Source organism: Eublepharis macularius, chromosome 1 (genome assembly GCF_028583425.1).
Source record: "Eublepharis macularius isolate TG4126 chromosome 1, MPM_Emac_v1.0, whole genome shotgun sequence".
NCBI classification, from domain to species: domain Eukaryota; kingdom Metazoa; phylum Chordata; class Lepidosauria; order Squamata; family Eublepharidae; genus Eublepharis; species Eublepharis macularius.
Genome location: NC_072790.1, coordinates 197,243,507 through 197,270,696, shown reverse-complemented (window position 1 = coordinate 197,270,696; position 27,190 = coordinate 197,243,507). Strand labels below are relative to the sequence as shown.

General features: G+C 40.6%; 1 long non-coding RNA gene across 1 annotated transcript; it reads right to left on the bottom strand.

The window, feature by feature from the left end:
* On the bottom strand, positions 1–21,447 carry LOC129343140 (uncharacterized). The gene is made up of 3 exons (XR_008598277.1): positions 21,344–21,447; positions 12,009–12,104; positions 1–305 (listed from the first exon to the last, which is right to left on the bottom strand). It is a non-coding gene; the product is annotated as an uncharacterized LOC129343140 (long non-coding RNA).
* Between the last annotated feature and the right edge of the window lie 5,743 nt (positions 21,448–27,190).

Here is a 27,190-nt window from a genome sequence, read left to right as displayed (position 1 = left end):
TTAAGAAAAGAAATGACTAGAAGAAACACCAATGCATGTTAAGAATTTATCTTGGATTGTAGTAGTGAGTACTATTAATATTTATTGTATCAACTATTTTAATTGTATTTATTGTATCATTTTCATTGCATCGTTATCTAATTATTGTATTATTAGTCCAACATTTTATACATTTCAGGAAATTAATAAAAGTTGGCTGGTGAAGAAGCAAGGAACTAAACGGGATGTTATAAAGGCTGGCGCACCCATTGCCAACTTCCCTGGAGAAAGTTTCCTCATTCTGGATTCTCCTCAACGGGTTTTGCCTATGAAAAGAAAGAACATAAATACGATTATGGATTATGGACTTGTTCTATGAACTATGATATTTACCTGATGAATTATTCACTTGATTAATTTTGATATTTCTTTGTGACAAGCATTGGCTTGGATTATATGTGGCTAGTATTGGCATTGACCTACTCTAAAACAGTGTTTTCTTGGGGTATTCTAGTATTATAAGGAATATATGATAAGAGAACTTGGTGCAGAAACAGCAATGAGAGGCTCTTTTGGCATCTGAAAAGGGGTGGGGGGAACAAGAGCTCCTGGGGCTGCCATACTATGAGCACAAACCAGAGCAGGATCCCTTTGCAATATTTAAAGAACTGCTGCTACTTTTAAAATGGCATCGATGACCATGGGTTGGACCCATTGCCACTGTCACTTGGCCCTGAGAGCCATGTAACACCGTATTTCTCATCTCACTGTAGCAAGTTTGCCAGGGCCACCGTGTATTTGACACTTTCTCAGACAATGGTGGAAAGAGAGGAGAAAGCTATTGTGATGCTTTTACTTTGTGAACTGCCTCAAGCAGGTCTCTGGATAGGCAGCATATACATTTTCTGAATATTTATTTAATTTGTTCAGATTTTTATACCCTACTTTTCTCCCCAAGGGGAACCCAAAGGAGCTTACAAAATTGTTCTTCCTTCTTCTATTTTACTCTCACAACAACAACCTTTCAAGGAGTATTAGACTGAATAGGAGTGACTGGGCCAAGATTACTCAAATAGCTTCCATAGCACAGTGTGGATTCCAGATCCATAGCCAACCTCTATACCATGCTGGCTCATCCATTAAAAGTTAATATTTGAGCAAATAAGACAGCATCTATTTTTTTATTTCCTACTTATAGTTCACTGCTATTAAAATTCTTAATTCATACAAGCAAATATATATAAAACAGTCATTCATTTAAAATATTTGTAATTCAGTTTCTGTTACAAGGATTTTATTTAATTTAGAGAAGTTTTCATAGGTCTAAGAAACTTCCTGAACTTCATTAGACACATAGATGAATATCCATATTTTTAATACCAACAGTTTATAGATAAATTCACAGATTTTAAATACAAGTAGACACTTGGGCTTGGCTCCAATGATATATAAATATTGGTTGGTTGTGAAGTAAAGATTATCATTTTTTAAAATCCTACCCTGAAAATATAGTGGCCAATCAAGGAAGGCTGACTGGGTGGGGGGCTATTTGATGGGAGCAAAACCTCCCCAGTGATCCCCCCTTACATCAGATTCAGCTCCATTTATTGGCATAGCCCCTTCCAGGGTTTTTTTTCTTGATTACAATAAGGTGTGATGGACTTTTGAAAAATCACTTTTGCTTATTGTCAGGCAGGCATGAAAATAAGTTATTAAAATATGGTTATAAAATATATGGAATGAAAACCTCATCTAACTATTATATAAAAAGTGATGTCATATCTTCACTCATAAAAAGTAGCTCATAATAGTGGGCACAACCCAGCCACAGTTAAACTATACTGCAATGGAAATGAATTCAGAATGTGTTTAACTCTCCCATAGAAATCCATTGATGTTGGCTGGGTCATGGCTGTTGTTTCTACTAAATTATTGTAGGTTTATTTTAGGACACTGAAGGGCATTAAACCTGTGCAATGTGTTTATTAATTTTTTATGGTTGCCAGTTCAGATCCATGTTGTTGAATTATACTGAACAGAGTGCATGAAGGTTCACTTAAGATTTACAATGCAATCCTATGAAGAGTTACTCCAGTCTAATCCCATTGAAGTCAATGGGTTTAGACTGGAGTAACTCTCCATAGCATTGCACTGTCAAACAAGACACCACAAGTTGCTTCACAAAGATCTGCATATTTTGGAGAATGACCATTGACCTACCAGAGATATACCGAAGCCATTATTCTTTTAAACCTTTTTATTGAGGGCTGAAAATAAATTCTTCTTAACAGCACACAAGAATTTACTAATCTGACATCTAGTTTAGTAGATTAATAGGAGATTTTCTTTGATCATGCTCTGAAACAATGTGAAACAAGTCAGACCAATCAACAATAATTAATTAGTAGAACAATGGAGACCAGAGGTTACTTGCTTATGAATGGCATACTTCACTTGCAAGTTATTAGTCTGCAGATGAAAGGCTGGACCACTGTGGCCAAGCATGATAAACGGGATGTATCAAGAATGAGCATTTCTCTAGAAACTGATTGAAAGTGAGTGGGAGCTGTGAAAAGCACCAGGATGCCATCACAAACATTTACCCAAGTAAAACTAACATTTCAGTGGGAAATTACTCCAAGAACCTAACCCATGGTTTGCCCAACAATCTAAATGCAGCACTGATTTAGTCCATTGTGAAGTGCTCCTTTCAGCTCCTCAGTGATTTGAAAATTAAGACAAACATCTCAAAAGATCTCCAAAAGAATCCAACTACCCAAATAGAACCATATGTCTATGCAACATAATAAAATAATTTATGTACAGTAATCTCTGGGATAACTAATCTAAACACCATGATTATATTCTGACTGTGGGTGTCTATCATGTTATGCAATGTCAATAAACTCCATTATAATAGGATTATCACACAGTCATAATCAGAGGGCTTAGACTGGAGTTACTCTGCATGAGATTACCATGAAAGTTGTATTCCTTTAGATATATTCAAAATGCTTGAATAACAGCTGCAAAGTGTAAATGATTTTCTGCTTTTCAAAGCATGTTGTCAGCTGCTTTGAGCTATTGGTTCAATTACTCAATTGAAGAGTAATTTAAAACATGTATCCTATTTATCAGGTAAAATGCTAGTACATACAAAACCATTGACACAGCACAATCTTAGAAAAGAGTTTCCGCTTCTTTCTGTAGAATGGACTGCTTCTTCAAATGGCTCTCCAGATATGTTGCTTGCTATATCACTAATGTCCATCTCTCAACAGCTGCAGGCAACAGTACATGAGAACAGTAGGGATGCCTTTTATATAGCTATTAGCATATATGAAAAGTTTAGATGTTTTTCTCCATCACACATTCGACATTACATCAAATCTAGTCTGCCTTTATGTTACCTAAACATGGACTCTGGAGAGATTCTTTTGAAACTTTTCATGTTTGAAAACTTGAATATGCCACTGTTTGTTATTTTATTTAATTATTTATGAAAAAGTTAAAATACCACAGTCCTAATACTAATCATATAAGGGACTTAACTTTTACTTCTATCTTCTGAACTCTGATACTTCCTTATCAGGGCAATTTCTGTCTATACGTTTCTTTTTCCAGTAACCATGATCTACCTTTTCCAAATCCTGCTCTGCTTGGCTTTTCTAGCAAATTCTGCACAACCAATGTTAACCTAATATAATGACTAGTGGTGGGCACGGCCCGAAAAATTGACCAAAATTTGATACAAACCAGCCTAGTTCAGTGTTCAGAAAGTGGCGGGTCATGGGATGGGCGTTTTTCACAGATGTGACAACTTTTGGGCCAGTCCATCAGTCCATTGGGCCATGAAACCAGACATCCTGGTGCCGAGCAATCAATTCCCTAGGCAATGGAGAAGACATCCGCAGATTTTCTCTGGCTGTTAAACAGAGAGTTCCCATTCTTCTCTATGTGAGAATAAGGAGTAAATTTCCACCCACTTCTCAGGTAAATGGTTTCAGTTTTCAGCAGGTAGTAAGACCAGGAGGAACTGCAGGGTGGTTTTTTTCAGTCACAAAGGGAGGTATTTGAAGCTTTTGCTTGAGATTCTGGCTGCTTCCGTTCCACAGACATGCCCAGGGACTAAGCCTGAGGACTCACAGAATACTTTTATATATTATACTGATTAACAGTATCATTATTATTTAGAGCACTTGTCCCAGCTGCGAAGGTGTCTGGGTGGGTTATGGCTCTGGACCACCCCCTGTCCTTGCCAACTGTGAATGTGCCCTCCCCCCACACAAGAGGAATTTTAACCTCCTTCTCCATGGGTCCTCCTGTTTCTGGAGAATTTTTGGGTGGAACCTGAAGAAGGCAGGGTTTGGGGAGGGGAGGAACCTCAGCAAGGTATAATGCCATAGAAACCTCCCTCCAAAGCAGCTGTTTTCTCCAGATGAACTCATCTCTGTGGCCTGGAGATCAGTTCAGGGAGATCTCCAGCCACCACCTGGAGGCTGGCAACCCTAGGCCCAGAGCAGAGCAGTGCATCTGAGCTTGTGCAGAAATAACAGAGAACTGCACCTCTGCAGAGCACTTTCTGTTCTCAGAGGAACGGTCTTTAACTCCATTCCATGTTTTCATTGCAACTTTTTGGTGCTGCAATATATCTCAATGGAGCCAATGCAAGTCAATTGGCATTTGTAGCTCCTATGATATCTAATGGAACTTTTCTGGGTCAGCCACTTTGGGTGTCTATAACTCGGACATCCAAAATCTAATCTTCATCAAACCTGGAGGGTGGCTGGAGGAGACCTACTGAAGAGTCCCTGTGAGTTTGGCATCTCTGAGTGTGAAGGGGGTTGTCCTATGCCCCCCAGAAGTGACAGACCACAAACCGATGAACCAGTCCACGAACAGACGCAGATCCGTGAAAAGTTCATGGTCCGTGGTACATGAAACGCGACAGACCATGGACCAACAGTCTGTGTTTTTTTCCCGGTTTGTGCCCACCTCTAATAGCGACCTTATTCTAGTAAAATGACAGGTTAATAGCTCTCTTTAATGTGAATTCATTGGTACATCTCCACTGCAAACTTACTTTTTTCCCTAAAGAACTATGGGACTGTTGAGAGTATTAAAAAATCTCCCTCGGCGATCTTGACCCACCTCCCAAAATTATGGATTGCAGGTTCCCCTGAATAACAAAATAATAAAAATAAATCATAATATTAAGCCTGTTCCTCTATTTCAAATAGTATGTTTTTAAAATTTAAGTAACTCCATGGGACAATAATGTTATGGCAGAAACACTTTTGTCCTCCCATTAATGTTAATAATACCCTACAAATATTGACTAATTAATAGTTAAACTTCTTCAGTCTCAATCATTGGTTCGACTTCATCTTTGAGATTGTTAAGAAGGTGAATAAATTACAATTAAAGTGAAATAACTTTATGATGCTTGTCTAATTTTAACCACGACATCTATGGAAGCCTTAGATTTTTAGATCAAAGATTTATAATGTCAATCACTTGAATCATCAATAAAAATGATAAATATGTTGTGGTATCTTGCTTCCTTTATGAGACCTGTATATTGCTGCCTCTCCAACTTTCTTAGTGTTCCCAAAAGGTTTTCACTGCCACTAAATGCCCTCGCCTTAGTTCTCTCAGAGCCAAGCTACAAGTGACTTTTTTCACATGGAGAACACTTGATTGTTTTTGCAAGTTTTCCTGGGAACTGAAGTCCGAGTGTCCTTCCCCTCTCTGTTAGAATCGCTGCCTGAAGAACCAGAGAAAGCTGGTGGCAGCAGCAGCTTTTGCAAATCGTTCCTCCAGTCACAAGCCTGCTAGACAAGAGGGCTCTCAACGATCGTTTGGGGCGCGGGCAGCTGCTACTTTCTCCCTGGGCATCCTGCTCCCGGGGAGCTGCTCTGGAGAAAGTTGCTGTGTTGGTGAAGCTCCAGCTGCAGCGACAGTGGAAGAATCTGCTGCTGCTCTAACATGCCATTCCCCTGCTCCTGAGCTCCTGGAGAAAAACTGTAATGAAAAACTGGAATGCTCTCCAGAGCAGCTCCCTGGGAACAGGACTACCAGGGAAAAAGTAGCAGCTACCCACCCCCAAACGATCGTTGAGAGCCCTCTTGTCCAGCAGGCTTGGCGTCCCAATAACCTCCCTACTACCCCTTTGGTAACACAGCCTTCTCTCTAGGAATGTTTACCATTGCCCACTCTGCAAGTGATAATTTTAATGTCTTTAAAAACTGGAAGTATTTCTCCTATGCGCTTGAAAGTTTGCATGAGAATCTGTTGCATGAGGATGCTGGGAAATGTAATCCCAATTGGCTGGAAAAATAAAGGAATTACTGTCTTGGTGATTTTTTCCCCCCATTGAAATCAATGGCAAAAATGAATAAATAAGGAATAAAACAAAAATGAATAAATGCAGTTTAAAGCAAAAATATCCAAATACGTTATAGGCTTCAACTTTTAGTTGTTTCATTAAAAAACAAACTGTGCATGAGAGGCTTTGGCGAGGCAAAAGGGTATAACTCCACATTACTTCCAAATGCATACAATAAAAGTGGATTTATTTGACTTGGCAACCTGCATTGTGCCATTTCCTTGCTTCTGCTTGGTTGTCAGGAACATATGATGTTCGTTCCAGAAGGTATTATTTGTATTTAAATTTCCACTAAGTGTAAATCATTGCCTTTCATAATTCTTACCTCAGCTTCACACAAGTCATTCAAGTATAAGCATGTTATAAGCGTATAAAATAAAGTATAAGCATTAAAGTCTAAGCATATACAGTAATGAAAAAATAACATGCCTCAATTCCAAAAAATGCCTAAGTTGCATTTAGAAGTGAAACACAAATTTCATAATTATTCAGCATTTTATTGACTAGACAGAATACAGATACAACAGTGTGTAACTTGGATAATCATAGGTAGATAACTGTGAGCTATTTCTGGATGTGAAATTGCATCATGAAAAAGGTGGCTTCACAAAAAAATCTTATCTCCTCTTTTTTGTAAAGGTCAAAACATTCTGCCTCTTGCTTTTTATCACTAGAAAAGAGCAAGAGTCCAGTAGCACCTATAAGACTAACAAAATTTGTGGTAGGGTATGAGCTTTTGTGAGCCACAGCTCACTTCTGCCATCCTTCTTGAAAGTATTCTTTAATTTTTGTGCATTTTTGCTCCTCAGAAGCTACTTTATCAGCCCTAAAAGGGGAGGGTGGGGGGAGACAAAGAAGATGTGCATGAGGCAGTGGAGGATTACCGACAATCATATGTAGTAGGCAACCCAGGCATATGTGTCGGCCAGGGACAGGTTCAATTCAGCTGTTTTGGGGAGCTTAACAGAGATGTTCTTAGTATTCTGAAACCCTGGCCACTCTCAACTTCACTGCCGTTCCCTTCACAGTGGTTGACGATTTCAGAGCAGTTGTTGGGTCAGCTAGCTGCAGGGCAGTGGGGGCTCTCAGCATGACCCAAGGGCCTGGGGCAGTTGCTCTGGATGCCCTGTGTCTACAACTGCACTTGGAGCTTACTCAAATATGGACTGCACAGCTGTACCTGCAAAGACTGGAAAACCACAACAAGGGGCCACTGTGTGTAATACACCAAATAAACCAAGAACAACCATGTTCAGTCTTAAATACTAGCCCCCAAATAACCTTTAAGGGTTATTTGGCAAGTGCACTGTTTTCAATATAGCGACATCAGTCACATACAGCAGAAGTTATATTATTTAATTACAATAATCTTTTGACAAAATTTAGAGGAAACCCTTAAAGGCTAGTATTTAAGCCTGAACATGGTTGCTCTTAGTTTATTTTATGCAGAGATTGGGGCTTGCTGAGGGGTTTAGTACCCACTATACTCTGCAGCGAGGCTTATCACTATAGTATAGTGATAAGCCTCAGTGTCTTGGCTTCAGATTGCAAGTAGACACTCATGTGCTTGAAATCCATTTTCTGCACACAACTAGTATGCCACAAAGAAGACTTCTTCTGACATATAGTTTACTCTGTAGAGGCAATTACCAATTTTGTATGTGGGACATTCATCGCTAAGGATTGTCCAGCTGAAAAAACAACTTGCACAAAATATCCTTAAACTAAATGTAACTTGCACAATATTTTTCATGATTGATTTTGTATTTAATTTAAGGGGAAGAGGAAATACAATTATATAGAGAATCTAAGAGAAACCACACACAAAAAAATTGTAAAACATATTCAGAAGTCTTCATGGAGAAAAGCAACGGTAGGAACTGGTGAGACCTGAGCATTCATCAGTCTTCTCTGATGCTAGCTTTCCTGTGCCCTTCCCTTGTACTGGTAAGTTTGTGAAAATATGGGAAATGAGGAGAAAGAAAACTGGCAGCATGGAAGGTTGGCACTGAGTCATTACAAGCCAAGACAAAATTCAGAATAGAGTTGAGCTCATCTTGTAATGACCTGGGGCTTTCCAATGAACCATAGCCTCTGTTTCTGAAAACTGCTTCCATCACTAGCTAGAACTCTATATCTGACATTAGTCTTCTGTGTGCAGGGAAGTGGTTATTTTATATATTTTATATATATATATATATATATATATATATATGTATATATATATATATGTATATATATATACAGAGAGAGAGAGAGAGAGAGAGAGAGAGAGAGAGAGAGGGTGGTGTATTCAGTGTATGCAACCCCCCACCTTAAGTGGTACAATCCAGAAATGTCTGTAGTCACCTCATCTTCTATTTGTAGTAGAGATGCCAGGGATGCCTGACCCCTGCTGGGGATGGGGAATCCCCCGCCCCGCCCCCCACACCCTGCCCCTGCTTACCTGGCGAGCGGGGGGAGCGTGCCTTCCGTGCGCACTCCCCTGCAGTTCTGCGCACTCCCGTGTGCTGCTGCCACCCAGATCAGGCCTGTTTTGGCCTGGATCAGGGCCACGGCAGAATGCAGCAGTGCTCCTGCCCTCCGCAGGGGCCCAAAACGCGCCCATTTCAGCCCAGATGGGGCTTATTTTGGGCCCATTTTGGCGTGGATCGCGCCCATTTTGAGCCACTGCGGAATGCAGGAGTGCTCCTGCGGTCCACAGTGGGCCAAAATGTGGCCATTTTTGCCTGGATCGAGCCCATTTCTGGCCACTGTAGAGCGCAGGAGTGCTTGCACTCCGCAGCGGCTTAAAACAGGCCTGATCTGTGCCAAAATGGGCCCAAAACGAACCCGCTCTGGGCCGAAATGGGCGCGTTTTGGGTGGGTGCACACCCATGGGGTTGCGTGATGACATCACTTCGTGCGTGCACACACACACACACACCCAAACAGGTAAGTGCCAGGCTTCAATACCCTGCCAGGAAGTTGAGGGGGCCTGGCAACCCTAATTTGTAGTACCTAGGCCTTAGTCACCCCCACCCACAGTGCATGAATGTGATTATGAGGTAATTTCATCATCTGTGTTTTAAGATGAATATTTCATTAAAATGTATTCTAGTCTATGATATGATTGCCATATTCCAGGAGGGATCTGGCAATACAAATGATCTCCTGACTACAGAGATCAGTTCCCCTAGAGGAAATGGCTGATGTGGACTCAGAAGCATTACAGCCCACTGAGATCCCTCCCCAAACTATTCCCTTCTCAATTTCCATTCCCAATTCCATACATTTCCCAATCCAACCTTGGCAAACTTAGTTATAGTGTAGTAAGATCTACCACAGCAGAGCAAACATTAGTACAGTCAATGTTTTCTTTTTCCTGACATAATAACAAGTTCCATCATAAATACCTTAAAACAAGCCATGATTTAATTACCTTGTGATAACTTGAACCAGAAGTCCACAAGTAACACAAAAACTAGGCTTCACTTGAACAATCTGAGGACCCCTGAGAACTCATACTTGGTAGACACTATGACTGAAAAATGGAAATGTTGTCCCATTCTCCTCCTTCCCCTCCCCATTTCTTAAACATCTTTGTCAAAAGAGAAAATATTCTGAAGGGCAATTTTGAAGCTGAGCAAGTAGTCACATGAAGTAATTTGACTGTGTGTGAAACATCTCCAGTAGAATAGAATGTAGAAAGGATAACCATCTTTGATTCAGTTTTCCATTGCATGCATGTGTGTATGTGTGTGCTTTTCCCAAAGATAAACATCTGATCAGAATAGCTTGTGACTAGTAACCGAAAATCAGAACCAGAGCTAATATGGCATCTGCCAGCAGATCCCAGATCGTTAACTATTGTTTACTTTCTCCTCGTGTTCAGACATCATACTAGAGTGATGGAAGATACAGTCATTAATCTGGGAGCTATTTCAAGATGTTCCCATAAACACTGAATCAGGACACTGGCAAGATGCCTACACATGCTTGTTGACAAAACTCTTTCTCTTTTCTTTTTGGAGTCATGACATACAGCTGGTGGTATTACTTCTGCCTTCTAATCTCTCCAATAGACCAAATGCAGGTAGATCCTTAGACTATCCTGGTTCTCATTTTCAGCTTTTTATTCTTTGATTTGTAGCTACACATACATACACAATGGGAGTGCATTTAGAAATGTTATTCACAAAAAAATCAAGAAATTTGTTTCTGACTTCTATCATATTGACAAGCAGGCAAAAATGTATTTTTTTTAAAAATGAAAATCTGTTTTTCTTTACCGTCTTGGAATCCTATTAAAATGATGTGAAATCTGTCAGAAATAATTAGAGTTGAAATGGGTTGTACACCTTCATATAAGCAGTTCCTCCCTCCCTAGCATTTGTCTTAAAATATCCGGTGATAAAAAGGGAGGGACAAAGGACCCCTACATCATGCAGAGCTGCACAATATTCTGGAAATCCTAATAAGTAGGTCTGAATGTCCATTTTCACAAAGTTCTTTTCTATGTAGGAAAAATAAATACAGCTTGCTCCAAATTGCACTCTCTTCCCTGCATTTCATAGCTGAACCACACCAAATACATTTTTTAAGGAATAGTCCAAAGTATAGTAGTAGGTAGGGTATGGGGGGCAATGGAGTAGAGGAGGATTGCAATCTCTAGGTGAGGCTTGGAGTCCTCCTGGAATTACAGGAGATCATTTCCCCTGGAGAAAACCGCTGCTTTGGAAGATGGACTCTATAGCATCACATCCCTGCTGAGCTCCCTCTCCAGGCTCCATCCCCAAATCTCCAAGAATTCAGAGTTAGCAAGCCTAGCGTAGAGGCTGAAGAAGAATACCACCATCTCAACAAAAAAAGACCCCAGGACAGACAAGTGCTGATATTATCTATCTGAATAATGGTTGCCTAAGACCACCTAGTCAGCTCAGGTCTGATTCAAGCTTTGGACTTCCTGGCTCTCTCCTAAAAACTCTGAATTGCTCCCTTATATCAGGCTGTACAACTCAGATACCTGTAGCGAATAGGGTTACCAGCTCCAGGTTGGGAAATTCCAGTTTGGGAGATTGGGGCGGGGGTGGGGTGGGGTGGAGCCTGGAGATGGCAGGATTTGGGGAGGGGAAGGACCTCAATACAGTATAATGCCATACAGTCCACCCTCCAAAGCAGCCATTTTCTCCAGGGGAACTGATCTCTATGGCTGGGCATCAGTTGTAATTCTGGTAGATCTTCAGCCACCACCCATAGGCTAGCACCTCTTGTATCAAAGGTTAGCCTTTCCTTTAACTTTGCCAACCAAAGCTTCTAAGGCCCAACACAACCATGCACAGGAAAAGTGATAATAAACAATCTTGAAGTATGGTCTAAGCACAAATAAAACCCATTTTACGCTTGTAGCAGAATGAGGTTAGAATGAGCCAGAGTTCCAATGCATGGCAGAAGGGACTATACCACTTCAGATTGCCAGTGAGACATCACTTTGTTCTGCTCTTCTCCATGAAACATTCCCTTCAAGTGGAAAACTGGCACATGAGGGTAAGAGGTGAACTAAAACCTTTCTCCTTGTGTGCTAGGTTTTTTTTAAAAAAAAAAAAGTAGGGGAGGGTTTAAAAAAAACCTTGGACAAGCTTTCACAAATGGTATCTCTTACCAATTATCTGAAGTTGAGCCACCTCAGAATTCGACAATTTCATTCTTCCGGACGTGTAGACCAATCTCCAGTCTTACTCTTTTGTTTGCTTCAAGCCTGTTTGAAAAATCATTTCCAAATGCTTGCTTGCATTATAACTTCTATAATTAGGGTCATGGATGGACAACAATGATAAGCCACTTATGAAATGCTAAACTTTTTGCCATCACAGGTGTAGTATATAGAAAGTCTTTGTTTTTTTTCTTTAGCATGGAAATTAATTACTACTGAGAAAACAAGCAGGAAGTCATTAAGACACAGTACACTCAATGCTGGGAACCATGCAGTGAACAGTCAGGAGCAGTGTTCCCGCTAATGTGAGCACATGAGCAATTGTTCACAGATTCTGACTCCTCTGCTCACAGATTCTCAGCTGTAGCTCACAGGTATTAACTCTCAGGTGGTCCTGCCCTCCCACTCAGCCAGCGCCAGCTGGCGTGCCCAATAGGGATGAAGCCTTGTCCCACTTCTCTCCTTCCTTCCCAGCTGTGGCTGGCTTAGCCCTCTGGGCAGAGCCAGAGAGCAACTCCAGTTGCCACCAGCTCTCTAACTGGAGAACAGAGAGCTGAGCAATGGGGCTCAGCTTGACCCCGCTGGGATCCCCTTAGCCCCAGAGAGCAGAGGAGAGGAGGTGGCACCTCAGCCGCTGCCATGGTGAAGGTGTCGTTTAACTTGGCCTTGGTGCAATAGAAGGCTGGAAAGAAGAAGGATGAGGAGGGGAAGGAGGGCTGGGCCATGTGCTCATCATGCCTGCTGACGGCCAGATGAGGAGAAGACCATTGCGATGCTAAAGGAGGCTGGTTGGACTTTACCGTTGATGAGGCCAGCATTTCAAGGGCTCTTCCAAAGTGACTTTTACAGCCTGAATGCAGACTTGGCCAAGAACTGGATTTGGCTGCCCTGTCTCGGCAAACCAAGCATCTCCATCTAAAATGAAATCAATGGATGTAGATCAGAGTAACTGTGCATAGGATCGCGCTGTTGGGGGTTTATTTTAGTGCATCCACTTTGAGGCTGGCTCCAGCTCAGCTCTCTCATTTTCTTTTTTTAAGCCGCCTTCTTCTTTGCAGGCTCACAGGCTCACAGTCCTTCTTTGCCCCCCACCCTAAATCTGGATCTGAAGCTAAAGTGAGCCTCCAAGGGCAGCTGTGCCTGACTTGCCTTCTCTCCTGCAGTAGAAGCTGAGGAAAGGCCTCTTTGTTCACAGAGGAGTCTGTAGGAGCAGAATTAAACAGGAAGCCTCAAAGATTTTGCAAGGTTTGAGTCCAGTGGCACCTTAGAGAACAACAAGATTTTCAGGATATGAGCTGTCCAGAATCAAAGCTCTCTTCTTCAGATACGAAGAAAAAGGGAACTTTCATTCTCAAAAGCTTATACCCTGAAAATCTCGTTGGTCTTTAAGGTGCTACTGGATTCTGATCCTGCTGTTCTACTGCAGAACAAGATTGCTACCAAACTGAAACTTTTTGGTGCCACAAAGTCTCCTCTTTCACTTTGTCCAAAACCAGTGGTTACTGGCCACTTCCAGGGGTTTAAGTTTTGATCCTGTTCATGTTAACTTGGCTTGCAACCTGCTGATGGGCCCAGTTTTAGAGTATCCTAATGATAGAGTGAAGCATTCTTGACATTTCCTCCTGTCATCCTGACTTCTTAAAAATGATGTTGTTTTCTGTTTGCGAGCCACCTGAAGCAGGTCTCTGTACAGGTGGTACATAAATATTCTAAAGAAAAGTCAAAGCTTACAATTCTGTATTTGTACATCCTATCCCTCTGAGCTGCAACACTGTGCAGATCTTGTTTATTTGTTCCAGAATGGACTTCAGGCTATTGAAGTTGCATGAACAAAGTTACTAAGGCACCAGGCTTGCCATTCCTCAGTTTCTGTCTAAAATGAAAGGGGTAGATGAGTCACATTTTTTTTTGTGACATGGAGAAGAATAGAGAGATACTGTATTTATGTCCCCTTCTTTCTCCCCTCTCTCCCCTCCTCTTCTGTATTTGACCAGTTCGGATCATGCATCTGAAGAAGAGAACTTGATTCTCGAAAGCTTATGCTACAATAAAATTAGTTAGTCTTAAAGGTGCTACTGGACTCTTTTTGATTTTGCTACTACAGACTAACACGGCTAACTCCTCTGTATTTATGTATTTTGTAATTGTCTAAAGCACAATTGTTCCAAATGTTGTATGGTATCAGATTTCCAGGTGCTTGTATATAGTAATGGCTAACTGCCTGAGCTGAGAATCCCACCTGAACCACAAGAAAGCCGATCAGCATGAATGTAAAACAAAAGTCCAGTGGTGCCTTAAAGACTCATGTTTATTTCAGTATCAGTTTTTGTGAGTCACTGCTCACTTCTTCAGATGTGGAAATCAAACTTAGAATCCTTCTTATGGGGCAGATTGGGCGGGGTGGGGATTAAGATCAAGGATGAATTCTGTCATGAGTCTTTCAAGTGCAGATTCATTATGTGGAAAAAGAAAATGTGAGAATGATTCTCAGGTTGATTTCATAGATTTCTGAAGAAGTCAGCACTGATTCACAAAAGCTCATCTTGAAATAATTGTGCTAGTCTTTAAGGTGCCACTGGGTGTCCGCTTTATTTTGCAGCAATGGACTAACACAGCTACCTTTTTGCAATCAGAATGAACATATCCATTTTTATACAGAATTATACTCTGATTTTTGTGGCCCTTTCATCTAATGGGACTGGATAGTCTTGGACATCTGGTTTTTATTGTTAATTTGTTTTGATTGTAATCAAAATGTATTACATGTTTTTTGTTTTTGGATTCTACAGAGGCTAGAAATCAATGAGTTTAGCCTGGAGTAATTTTGTACAGGATTATACTGTAAATCTCTCCGCCTACCTGCTGCAATCTTGTTGGAATAGAGAAGGCTAACATGTGCCCAGGATGGGATGCAGACCCTAGCACATGTTCTCAGATATATTTATATTTGTATATCAAATATTTGGGAAGGAGAAGTAATAATAACTTTACCCGCAGAGTAATTTAGTTTGATATTTAGAATCCATGTTTGAATGACTGCTCGAATTGTTGTTTCTTAGCGAGAAAAACATACAAATTAAAGTAGTTTGTAGTTTGTTTGTGTTTTGTATGTTTGTAGACTGAAATAATTTTTTTTAAAAAAGGAGGCGCGCTCAAAACTTCAATGAAAATTGTTGTTTTAGCTCACAAAGTAGATTTTTAGCTCATAACACTGCACAGCTTAGAGGGAACATTGGAGTAGCCCTTTCAGACACAGTTGCTTCTTTAATTGAGATCTTTAGTTCATCTTATTAGATTTCTATTAAAGGAAGCACAGGGGAATTTGTCATAACCCTGTACTCTCATCTGCTGTTTAGAACATGCAGCATTTGAAGGGGGGGGCAGCAGATGTTTTTCTACTCATTATCTCATGCCAAGGGAAATCAAAGTGTTTTTCTTGTTTTTTGAAAACCTGTTTAAGGCATGCTGGTCACATGCATAGTTGGCCAGAGCCTTTTTAGTAGTTAGATAGGATGCCTTCTTCCTTTTTCACCAGTAGAAAAGGTGCTTGAAGGTTGACATCTTAATATACTACCTTGGCTTCCAGGTAGTTTCTGGGGCCAATCCAAAGTACTGTTTTTGACCTTTAAATCTTAGATAGTTTCAGACCATCTCTAATCTAAGCCTACCATATTCTCAGATCATCAGGAGTACCGCGGCTTGTAGAGATTTATAAGGTGGCTGGTTACATTCAATAGAGCTCCTCCTCTGACATTCATCTGGTGTCATCCTTGCAGTCTTTAGGAAGATTGTGAAAAAAATGCCTTTCTGTAGGACTTTTTATTTGTTACTTGTTTTCATAACTAATAGTGACAACCAAGGAGGTGATCGAACACCTGCTTTGTGCCAGGTTCAATTCCCAGCACTTCCAAGGAAAGGATTGCAGTTAGGTAGGTGGTAAGGCAAACCTTCTCTGCCTAAGATGATGAAGAGCTGCTGCTAGTCACAGTAGACAATACTGAGGGAGTTGGACCAATGGTCTGACTCAATAGAAGGAAGCTTTGTATGTTAACAAGACTATATGGGATATTTTTCTTGGCATGCTGGAATTTCCAAATAAGCTAATTGACAATTTGAAAGGTGTCTTTACTCTCCATTTTATACAGCTCTTTCCACAAAACCTAATAAGCTGTAGCAGTAAGTAATATTTTCCACAAGCATCCAAGAAGAAAATAATGTGTTGCCTAATGAATGTAATAAAGTAATATCTCTTTTAAAAATTAGGATTATTTCTGGACATTGTGTGAATTACTTCATTTATCCACTTGGATGATTTATTATTTTTTTAATTCTGAAGTACTGAGTCTGCAGCCTGGCTTGAAAATTGGCCCTAAGTCTTAGAGACTTAGCACTGATTCTCTATAGAGTGCATAATTGGCCAATATCACCCATAAGGTCTTTAAGTCTTAATTTAATCATGGAGATCCTCATTTATTGCAAATAAACATTGTCAATGGAAATTCATTTAGAACATATCCATGAATTCGATATATGATTAATTTAGTAAATCTTTAACCTGCCATTCCTCCAAGGGCCTCTGGGTGGTATACTCCAATCCTCACAACAATCCTGTGAGGTAGGTTAATCTGAGAGAACCTAGCCCAAGGTCACCTAGTGAGCTTCATAGCATAGTGGGGAATTTTAACTTGGACTCCGGGATCCTAGCAGACCCGTATATTTTTGCCTCTTTTAGTACAGATCAAGTTATTTTATTAATATGACTACATGGAGAAAATGAAGCTGCATTATACTGAGATTACCACTGGTTTGGTACAGTCTTTCTAAACTTGCTACGTATGACGCTTGTACCTGAAGATGATGGGGACTGGGTGCAAGGCACATGCTGAGGAAGAACAGAAGCTGGACCAGTGAACTATGGAGCATTCCTTATAGGTAGGCCTAAAGCCTCAGAGTTAATGCTATTTATTTATTTTATTATTTATTTACACCATTTATATTCTGCCTTTCAGTCCATTAACGGCCACCAAGATGGCTAACAATTGAAGCAGAACATTATAATGCAATCATAAAACAATTTAATACCAAGAGTAAAATGCATATTAAAAAACCTTGACAGACCTAGCAATGAAAACACAGGGCAGGAATGAGGGGCCATTGAGGGAATGCTGGATGAAGCAAAACAGCCTTCACCTGCTGGTAGGACAGTGATAGAAATTGACAAATAGACATCCTTGGGGAAGGAGTTCCACAATTTTGGTACTACAATCAAGATGAAAACAAGACTCAGGTAGCACAGAAGGAAGAAGGCATCTACTTCAGTTCACTTTTTGGTATGTGCAGACCCACTCTTTTCCTTTGGGGGAGCATTTATGTGATTTCCCATTCAAAAAATACAGATGAGGACTGCCTAACCTGAATCTTATTCTTCCCACCACCACTCGAACGCATGAGGAGTAGATGAAGAAGCACCACAATACTGACATCAACAATAGTGAAGGAGGTTAGTCCTTAACTTGTTATGTAGAGGACAATGCATGGCATTGATAGCAGCTCATGTAGTAAGACAAAAGGAGGATCTTTGCTCCCACCAGTGAGAGCTGCTGAAGGAACAGAGGTGAGTGATGCTTTTATCTGAAGGGAAGCAGGGACAGAGCAACAGAGTTTTGACCACATCACCACGCATGTGTGCAGCTACTGAATGGGCAGCAGAACATGGTACTGAAAACTGAGATTATCAGTCACATATTTGTGAGCTTGCACTGTGCTACAGCTATGGCTCCTGGCATCTCTGAGATACAGTTTGGTGTAAGAGTGGCAGGACTGTAATCTGGAGAGCAAGGTTTGATTCTTCACTCCTCTGCTTGAAGCTTGCTGGGTGACCTTGGATCAGTAACAGCTCTCTCAGAGCTCTCTCGGCCCCACCTACCTCACCAGGTGATTATCATGAGGATTATAATAACATACTTTGTAAACCACTCTGAATGGGTGCTAAATTGTCCTGAAGCGTGGTATATAAATTGAATGTTGTTGTTGTCTACAGCTTTCTACTAGTACCACATCTAGAGATGGGGCACGAACAGCTATACGAACAAAAAAAAGCCACAAACAGCCCAATCTGCTGTCTGTGAACAAGCTGTTCATGAGGCCCCATTCTAAATGAACAGGTGGTTGTTGCAAGCCTCATTCATTGCTGTTCATCAAGTCAGTCTGGCACCTGCAATCAATTCCCTTGGCAACTTAGGCAGGGACTGTCTGAACTCTGAACTCCTGCTGTTGCCCTGGAAACCCCAATCTAAGCCCAATTTAGCTTGATAGGCAGGTCTTCCTTTCAAGTGTGGAGCTCCAAATTTGTTACAACAAGGGAGCAAATAGCAGGGGGGAGGGGGCTCCCAGCTCTGGCTTTGCAAACAGTGGAGACACAGCTGCTGTTGGCATTTTGATAGAGAGAGTGCATTGGAGCTTGAATTTTCTTTGTGTGTGGTGGGATAGGGATCTACACCTTCAAGTTCCAGGGCTGCTGCCAGGCTCTAGGCCAAGCTATTATTTATTATTGGTACCTTTCCTGCTGCCTGCTCAGGTAAGGTTTCTGGGAGTGGTATGGTAGGGATCTTCCTCTTCAAGTTTCAGGGCTGCTGACAGGCTCTGGGGCCAAGCTATTATTTATTATTGGTACCTTTCCTGGTGCCTGCTCAGATCAGGTTTCTGGGAGTTGTACAGTAGGGATCTTGACTTGGACGATGGCTGGAGGAGAGCCTGCTGGCCCCCACGAACAGCCAACCATGAACATGTTCGTGAACAGGTCCATGTTCGTGGTTGTTCGTGAGTCCCTGTTCATGGATGACAACAAACAATGGACATCATGTTCGTTTTTTTTCTGTTCATGCCCGTCTCTAACCGCATCCACTTCTCCTTCAGTGGTGTTCAGTGGTAGGACTGGGAATCCTTTTGTTGCTCCAGCATTTGAGTTGCAGCCAGTAGAGGATGTTTGTGTAGAGGTCCAAAGGGAGAAAGCTTTGGCTCATCTGATTGGCTGCCTCTCCTCTCTGTGTGTGTATTCATACTTTTATAAGCACAGAGAACAACACATTAATACAATAGTTTATATTAAAGGCCCAATAAAAAGAAACCAATTCTTCACAAAAAAATTCTTCACAAACAGCAAATTGTGGATTTTGTTAGCCCCCCCCCCCCCCGCAACTACAGTAAGACATGAAACTTGGATCTGTCATTTTCTCCCAAGAGGTTGCATTAGCATCTGAATGCTTCACCCACTATACTGTATTGGCTCTGCAAGATGTCCCATGATGGCTTGGCTTTTCATTCCTCCAGCATTGCCTTCAGAGTCTTCATTCTTGCTGTGAATTTACAACTAAACCTTGCTTGATTATGTTCTTCATGTCATCTTTTTACTTGAATACCTTTTCCTCTGGCAGTCTGCAGGCACTGGAGTAAAAGGATCTCAGGTCGATAACGCCAACACATCTAAATGAAACATTCTGATAACTGGTTTCCTTTAAGCTATACAGTTTTAACAAGCAAGGCTGATTACTGCCCTTGGAAATACAATTTGGTGCCTGGAGTACACATGCTAAAATTTAACACATTCCCAAGGCAGTAATGAACAAAGCAGCCCTTCCTTTCAGGAAAATCCTGCACTCTCATTCCCCAGGTCCCTGAACAGTATAGAATTTAGAAGAAAAACAGGAAACACATGTGCAAACCAGATAGAACTGACCAAGATTAACTGTTTAAGAAGCCTGGCCAGGAGTTTTAAATGAGCGTTCACAGCTATCTATTTTCTGTCTCTGAGACTTTGAGGAGAGACATTTGACTCAAAATGTTTAACCCTCTCCAGACCCAAATATATTTACCTGAAAGCTAAGATGGATATGGAGATAAAATTGTCATGCTGCATGTCAGTCTTTCTCTGTGTGCATCTGTGTGTGTGTGTGTGTGTGTGTGTGTGAGAGAGAGAGAGAGAGAGAGAGAGAGATGCCATCTTTAAGCTAGTTCCCAGTGGGTTCTTTACAGTTAAGCTTGGATTAGCTTTAAACAAAGAAAGTTAAAGCATTCCAGGAAATAGCATTCTGATTCAGGCTTCAGTGAGTGAAGGAGCTTCAGGGCAGGGAGGGCATCCATAAGATGTTTTGAAGTTCTGCTTTGGGATATATTTAAGATTAAATGGGGGGGAGGAGCCTTTCAACAGCATTTGTTGTGCGTGTGGGAGGTTTATAACAAGAGAAAGGAATACTCATATACAAGCAAGGAAAGGGAGCCCTTCCTATGTGATGGCTATGTTCCAGAGGAACTTACTGCCAAGTGAGTTTACTTGACAACATTATGCCAATCATTTAGCTGTTTAAAACTCAGTTTTAATGAAGTATAGATTATTACTAGATAGACACCTATCCATATATGTGTGTTCTTTAACTCTTTAAAGTTCCAAACTCTTTAAAGCACGTATACCTAGCAGACAGGATGTTATCAGATTGGTTACTCCCAGGACTTCAGCCTTCCTTCTTTCCTGTTTCGACTGTGCAGTATTTCTTCCAACAACTTCTTAGCTAACAATTGTATTTATTTATTTAAACGTCACTTTTCTGCCAATAACAATAAGGTTTTTATCCTCACAACAACCACCCAGTGAGGTTAGTTAGGCTGAGTGAGTACCCGGCTTAAAATTACTGAATGAACTTCCATAGGGGGTCTCCCGGTTCCTGGTCCAACACCTAAGCATTATACCAACCTAGCTGTCACTATCTCAATTTCTTTGGTCTCCATTCTCAACAACCTGTCCAAACATCTTTGCCAACGAGATTGACTGAGTGACTGGTTGACAAAGGTCTTTTAAACTTATTTCCAAAAAATGTGCAGTCTTTTGCCATCTTTGTCTTAAGAAACAGCATTCAAAAACCTTTAGCCCATGATCTCTACCTCCCCCCTCCCCCCTTTGTTTTATCCTGTGCTTCTCTGTTCCTGCCAGTTGTGCATAGAGTGCCATAAGGATATCAACTCCAGGTTGGGAAATTTCTAGAAATTTGGAGGTGGAGTCTGGGGTGAGAGGTGTTTGAAAAGAGGAGGGACATCAGTGTAGTATAATGCAATACAGTCTACCCTCCAAAATAGCCATTTTTTCCAGGGGAATGAATTTCTGTTGTCTGGAGATCAGTTATAACTCTTGGAGATTTCCAGGCCCCACCTGGAGGTTGGCAATAGAGATGCCATTCCCCCTTGGGGGCAGGGGAACCCCCACTCCCACCCTTTGCCCCCCCACCTCTACTCACCTTGTAACCAGTCGACCCTGGCCTCCACACATTTAATAGCTGTTTAATAGCTGCTTGTAATATAAAAATCACAGAGCCCCTGGATTAACGCAGCCTGATCTGCATCAGGGAAATTCCAGCTGGTTGTGCAAAGCGTTGCTAAGTCCCGCCCTGGAGATTAAGTCATGAATGAAATGCTGAATGCAAATGCAGAGTGACCAAGGTGATTGGATTTACTGCCTCTTCAGCTACAGACATGACTGCCGTGACAAGAAAGGGTCTCGCTGAGTCACCCTACTTAGCACATTCCAATCTTCCCTCCTTCCCTGATTGATCCTATCCTATCACTCTATTCCAATCTCTGGCTAATTTCCTAGGACTCTGTATGTATACCAAATCATTTTAGTTGCCTCTTGTGTGTATGTTTATTTTCCTCTTTGAATAAAACATAACTCTTTGACTTAAAAGCACCAGTCTCGTCTGCTACCTTGGGGAGGTGGAGTACTGGAGGAGTTATCCTGCAGTTACCTCTCTTGCATAGCCTTACTCCTTGCCGCTAATTCCCCTCCACTAGCAAGGAGCCATTCCGGTAACAACCTGGTGCCTTCACGGGGCAATGTGATGATGTTACTTCTGGGAGTTATGTCATTGCACTGCCCCTGAGAGTGCTCCTGTGCTTTTCAGCAGGCCAATTGGGCCCCAGATGGGTGGAGCAGGCTATTTGGGGCCCAATTGGCCTACTGAGAAACACACACACACTTCCACACCTGCGCGATGACATCAGTCCCCTAAATCTGTGGCCCCACAATTAAAGCAGACAAAGGAGGAGGAAGTGAATTGATTGGATTTCTAGACCCTGGAGTATTTCTGTAATGCCAATATCTTCTGTTTAATCACTGCTTTTAATTGAATTCCTGAGCCTGTGGATATCCAGAAAGAAGAAAATGCAAGTGCTGGAATATTGCAAAGGTTACAATTCTGCTCTTCCATTTCCTTACTTCTGTGGTCACTTCACTTTCCCCTTTTTTGTTTATCAAAAGGAAAGAGTGATTAGGCCATTAGGAATCAAAGCTTTGAGATTGTTTTTAGCTTATCCCAATATAGGACTAGGGTTGCCAGCTCCAAATTGGGAAATTCCTGGAGATTTTGGGGGTAGAGCCTGTAGAGGGCAAATACATTTTACAAGCAGAGGCTTTGTTGCTTCAGCATAAGAAACCTTCTCTTGATAGACAGAAGAAGCAGTACATCAAAGGCCCAATTATAATTAGCAGAGTAATTACTGGGCATTTAGACCTTTGGAAAATCAGTCCACTTTGGAACATGGCTTGCCAAATCTCTTCATAAAGAACTTGGCACATAAAAGTAGTCATCATTTCCTCTGTGTCAAGAACCCTACATATGAGGCACACATACAGAGAAACTTTGGGTAATGGTTGGCTTGGCAAACAGGGTTTTTGGACGAATAAAAATTCCCAAGGCCTCTGTTTATTTATATAGTTCTTGGAATAACTCTCCTTTCAAAAGCCTGTGGGCCAGCTGCTGAGACAGCTTTCCAGCTAATATATTCCCAATGCAATCACGACATTTTGCTTTTTCCCATCATGATATTCCCCAAAGCTGCTTTTGGTTAAATCTCATGACTGGAATGTAGGAAAATTCATATTATGTCCGTGGCCGTGCTTACAATGCTATAATCTTTCTTCTTCATTTTACATTTTAAAAAAATAAAATCAGGCTTCTCTCAATGGAAATGAGTCTGCTTTGTGTGACTCTGCCCCTGATTATTGCAACACAGCTAGCATGAAAGGAAATATCTCTGCCCAGCCACCCATAGAGACAGTTTCTTGATTAACCTGTTTGGAGGATAAGCATCATGTGAATTGTTGTAATGGACAATGTCCTGCTGGATCCTACTGATTTTGCTGGACCTTTCCTCAACTTTGGCTGTTATATTCCATAATGCTCCACCTACAGGCCTTGTCTGTGGTAAACATTTTTCCCAGGCTTCCGTAACAGGTGGTGCCGAACAGTAGCTCTTCCATATCCTGATTGTTGTGTCCAGAAATTCTTCATACCTCAGTGAAATTTAGCAGGTTTGGGTCTAGTCAGTGCCTAGATGTGAGACTTCTTGAGTACCTGTGTATTCTACCTTGGGTTTCAGAATAGGTTAAATAAATGTAATAATAAAATACTACAGGGTTTTTTATTGTCTTATTTGCATGTGCTCATTTCATGGTACCTATGCCATTGTTCAACATGATCATCAATGCATAGATTCATAAAATAATAGTATCAAATAGAATACAGAGACTCTGATTATCTTAGTAACATTTTTTGCACTCACTTTTCATCATTGTGGATTCATATCACGTACTCTGAATATTGCCAGCAGACAATATTCAGTGTATGTGATACGAATAAAATAGAATTCTAAATGCAGCTTTTCAGTGACTTGTATGCAGAGACAAAGCAATCTATTACAATAATCTGTGCAAAGAACTAGAAGAGAACAACCAAAAAGAAAGAACAAGAGATCTATTCCACAAGATCCAGGGAATCAAAGGGAAATTCAAACCATGGCTCAAGATGCTGAAAGCCAGTCAACATGGAAATACAGTATCCAATCAGGACAAAGTAAAGGAAAGTTAGAAACAATACAGTGAAGAACTATACAGAAGAGATGGAATGATGACAGTTTCCTTCAAAGAAGAATCTTTTGACGAAGAACCAGAAATCTTAGAAAGTGAAATGAAAGCTACGCTCAAAGCAATTGGGAGAAACAAATCACCTGGAGTACATCGGACATCAATAGAGGTATTTCAAGATACTCTGAGTCCATCAAAATCTTAACAAGAATCAATCAACCAGTATGGGAAATAAAACAATGGCCCACACACTGGAAATGCTCAGTCTACATTCCAATCTCCAAAAGGGGGGATGCCAAAGAGTGCAGCAACTATTGGACTATCTTGTTATTTTCCCATGCAAGCAAAGTGATGCTCAAAATTCTACAGCAAAGACTTACCAACTATACACGGAACAAGAAATACCAGATGTTCACGCTGGATTCAGAAAAGGAAGAGGCACTCGAGATCATGTTGCAAATTTACGACGGCTAATGGAACATTCCAGGGAATTTCAGAAGAAAATCAGTCTGTTTTATAGATAACAGCAAAGTTTTTGACTATGTGAATCATGAAAAGCTATGGGTGGTGTTAAAAGAAATTAGGATGCCACAACATCTGATTATTTTGATGCACGACGTGTACTCTGGACAAGAGGCTATAGTTAGGACAGAATATGGGGAAACAGAGTGGTTTCCAAATGGCAATACCTGTTCAACCACTCTGTAGAGTATATGAACAGGAAAGTCAGATTAAATTTAGAAGAAGGTTGAGTGAAAATTGATGGAAGGAACATAAACAATTTGAGATATGTAGATGACACCACGTTACTAGCTGAAAATAGTGAAGAAGTGACTATTGATGAAGGTTAGAGGAAGCGCCAAAGCAGAATTACAGCTGAATATCAAGAAGACAAAAATAATGACGACTGAGGAATTACACAATTTTTTAAAGTTGACAATAAGGAAACTGAAATTGTTCAAGATTTTCTGCACATAATACACACATTCTGAATATATCTTCTAACAGACAACTGGGTTGGCCAGCCCTTTTGGTATGCAAGTATGCAAAAACCTAGCCCCACATGTGAGAAAGTGTCTTCTAGTGGTTATAACTGTACTCATTAAGTTCTTGGTGCCCTAACATAGTTTTCACTCTGCATTGCTGTGCTAGGGGGCTAACAGCAGTACACCACTGAAGAGGCTAGTACATAAACTGTAGCAAGGCCAAGTCAGTGTTAGCTGTCCAGTTATTTTACTGATTGCTCCCAAGCTGAAGATTTCACAGAGTATAAATACAGCGTGTTCCTATTGTTGGTAAAAACCTTCATATTACCTTCATTTGTTGGAAATGGCAATGTCTGGTATACTGCAGCAGCCAGAAAGGAAGAAGTGCCTTCTATGCAGGGGGCAGCAAGGGTCACTTAGTTTAGACGGTGAGAGCAGCATCTCTCTTGTTTCCTGGGGGTCATTTCCTTGTCTTGTCTCCTATTGGGCTAAACGGCAATATCCTGCTTCTTCTCTCTCCTGCCTTATTCACTCTTCTACAAGATGTAGTCAGATAGCAAGGACTCTATCTCTCCACTTCACTCTCAAGTATGTATTTCTTAAATAAACTTTTAGCCTCTTTAATCAGCACAGCGTAACTTCTCTGCTCTGTTTGCACTCTGCCAACACATTTAAATTTGTATTTATATCTACATCACCTGATGACATGGACCAAAATTAGTAATCCAAAAGATAATTAATAATACCATTCCCCTCCCCCAGTGATTTAGATTTCACGTCAGAGTAAGAACTTCTGTATTGATGAAAGTTATAATTTCATTCAAAGTCTTACTGTGCCCTTGTTTCATATTAATTGCTTACATGTTTTATTGGGAGAGAAACAGGCATTCAAGCCATTAAGTGACTTGCCCACATACACAGAGGAGATGTATGCCAGGCTTGTGGGAAGACAGTGTAGTCTCTCACTTCCTGATTTATATACTTTCTTTTTTGAGCTTGCAGGGCAAATCGTAAGAGCACAAACACATAAAAATGTTCTGGTAATGCATTTTAATGAAAAGGGAGGGGGATGAGATCTGAACCAAACAATCTGATCCAAACAATCATTCGATCATTTGTGATGACTTATGGCAGTTACATGCACCAATGAAAACTCTCAGGGTTTATGCATATGGTAATAATAAGAGAATATCACACAACTCTAAACCCAAAATATCTTTCATACCACTGTAGTTTAATCCATCACAGAGCGTATCGGCATAAACATCAACTGTAACTTAATTATGTTCAGGCCAAGTTTAAATGAAACAATATTTATAATAGTGGGTTTCTTTTTTTGCTTTTAGATCCATACATCACAATACTCTGGGAAGTAGTGACTATCCCTCTTCCCTTAATGAAGTTTATTGAGCTAAGTGGACAAGGAGTGATTCAACACAGTATCACACAGGATGTGAAAAGGCTTTAGACCAAAGATGCTATGGCTTTGTTCCCAGTGTCTCTGAAACCAGATTAAGAAACTATTTTTTAAACAAAAGAACAGAACAATAAATTTCCATTTTAATTATTTTAGCAGCAATGTCTCTTGAGAGGAAACTATCTAGGGCCCAAGAATAATACTTACACTTCAGAGAACATACAGGCAAACTAAAATCATCTAGCCAAATTATACTGTCAAAGTAACAGAAAAGGTAAAGTTTCATAAAAACTTATGAACAGACAGAGACTAATGGATTTCAGCTGCCTGAGAGAACAAGATCCATGGCTGATAGAGGACCCATGGAGATGCCTAGATTTCCCTCTCAGAGAAACCCCTATCACCCAGGGGCAATTTGTTAAAAGGAAAATGTTACCACACATTAGGTGTGAATGTGTGGTGTAATGTATGCTAAAACAGCCTTTTCTTATCATGAGATATATAATAGATTTTATTGTTGTATTCTGATATATTATCTATTTGTTAAGAGAAGTGGCATATGTAGCAATGATGGAAGTGGCATATGTAGCAATAATGGAACAAATAATGCATTTGTCAAACAGATTCGTTATTAAATTTGAAACTTAAAATGTTGATTATAAGTGTATCCAATATAAGTAAGTATAAAGATAGTGTCTTAAATTTTTTTAATGAAGGAGATGTTAGGGAGAAACATTTCCTGTTTTATATATTCTGTTATATAAAATTATGTTAGGTTTATACAATCATGTTATATAATCCTCTTTTTTTTCCTTTCTGT